The sequence below is a fragment of the Salvelinus sp. IW2-2015 genome, unplaced genomic scaffold (genome assembly GCF_002910315.2).
Source record: "Salvelinus sp. IW2-2015 unplaced genomic scaffold, ASM291031v2 Un_scaffold5858, whole genome shotgun sequence".
NCBI classification, from domain to species: Eukaryota; Metazoa; Chordata; class Actinopteri; order Salmoniformes; family Salmonidae; genus Salvelinus; species Salvelinus sp. IW2-2015.
The window spans coordinates 22,737-24,681 of NW_019947123.1; the positions used below are offsets into that span (position 1 = coordinate 22,737).

Genomic DNA, 1,945 nt, shown 5'->3' on the forward strand with positions numbered 1-1,945 from the left:
AGTACTGTAGTGTATTAAACAGAGTGAGGTGAGTACTGTATATATAACAGAGTGATACGATGACTATTCGAGTTTAAGTTGTGATTAAAACAGAGTGAGTTAGTGTAGTGTATAAACAGAGTGAGTACGTAGTGTATAAACAGAGTGAGTAGTGTGTAATTAAACAGAGTGAGTACGTAGTGTATAAACAGAGTGAATACGTAGTGTATATAACAGAGTGAGTACAGTAGTGTATTAAACAGAGTGAGTTAGTGTAGTGTATAACAGAGTGTGAGTAGCTAGTGTATAAACAGAGTGAGTACGGTAGTTGTAATTAAACAGAGTGATTACAGTAGTGTAAGTAAACAGAGTGATACGTAGAGTGCTATTAATCACTCTGTTTAATACACTACCGTACTCACTCTGTTTACTACACTACCGTACTCACTCTGTTTAATACACTACAGTACTCACTCTGTTTACTACACTACCGTACTCACTCTGTTTACTACACTACCGTACTCACTCTGTTTAATACACTACTGTACTCAATCTGTTTACTACACTACCGTACTCACTCTGTTTACTACACTACCGTACTCACTCTGTTTAGTACACTACAGTACTCACTCTGTTTACTACATGGCCTCACATGTGAATCCTCAAAGAGATGGGTGGGGCTAAGGTGGGTGGGGCTAAGGCTTAAGAGGGTGTGAACGATGCTGAATGGGTGGAGACAAAAAGGACCTCTACAGTAGGTGTACCAACACATTCAAGGGCCATTTTCTCAAAAGTGGGGTTAGAAGTTTATCGACTTTCAAAGCAGATCTTAACTACTATAGTTGACTACTATTGAACAAGGCCCATAGGGTACATAGTGACTCCCATTGACCAAGGCCAATAAGGTACATAGTGACCTACTATTGACCAAGGCCCATAAGGTACATAGTGACCTACTATTGACCAAGGCCCATAAGGTACATAGTGCTATTTGGAACGTAACCTAAGATAAATATTCTGTCCAAAACAGACTTTTTAAATGAATAATCGTGTGGGTATATTTGAGTTTTTGGGGGGGGTAACCATGTTCTCCCGATCCACTGTGTTACAAGCATTACATTCTAACACAAACACAAGTCATTCTAGGCTCAAGGACAGTACTGTCTCAAGAACTCTGACACAGCAGTCAAACACTTAGGTAGTTATAGAAGTAACGGTGTGGTTTCTAGACAGAGTTCTACAGTAGAGATAGACTTGTGTTTGTTGTTGAGGTTTAAGAATGCTTGTAATACACACTTACATACACACACACACACACACACACACCAAAACACACACACACACCCATGCACACATACACACAGGTACCTGCTGTGGAGCAGTGTAGTTGGCTGGGTTGGACACAGAGTTGTTGCTGGAGTACAGACCAGATGATGACGTGAAACTGGAACCCGGAGAAGAGAAGAAGGAGAGAAGAGAGAGAGAGAGAGAGAGAGAGAGAGAGAGAAGAGAGAGAGAGAGAGAGAGAGAGATATATGTACAAAAACAAGTGTGCGGTTAAAATGCGAAAACACACACATTCTTCACGGGTCGTGGTAGAGGATGCCATAAGCCCCACCCTTTCAACATATTATAGCACATTGCCGGCGGGCACTAGCACAGGCGCCAGCAGCACCGACGGTCACGACCCAACTCGGTGCATCTGAATCCGAATCAAAGTCTAGCGTCCGATTCCTGATGCGGATTCCTTGGTCGGTGCTGGCTCGACCGCGCAAAATACCCCAAAGAGTGGGCCTTACAAGCAGTTAACACCAACAGTTAGATGCCCCTCACTACGTATACGTTGAGAGATCACAACCTTATGGCCCTGACAGTAAATCTCAGTAAACCGCCCCAACCAATAAACTGCACTGAGGAAGTTGAAATCGTCCTACACCAAACAAAATGAGTCTAGCTACACACCAAG

The 1,945-nt window shown here is 42.7% G+C and overlaps 1 protein-coding gene across 1 annotated transcript in view; it reads right to left on the reverse strand.

Moving 5' to 3' along the window:
* The window catches only part of LOC112078550 (eyes absent homolog 4), a 14,731-nt gene extending 13,303 nt beyond the window's left edge, over positions 1 to 1,428 (reverse strand). Inside the window, exon 1 of the mRNA XM_024144754.2 lies at positions 1,348 to 1,428. The gene's annotated coding sequence lies outside the window, so the exon portion shown is untranslated. The remainder of the gene's footprint in view (positions 1 to 1,347) is intronic.
* Between the last annotated feature and the right edge of the window lie 517 nt (positions 1,429 to 1,945).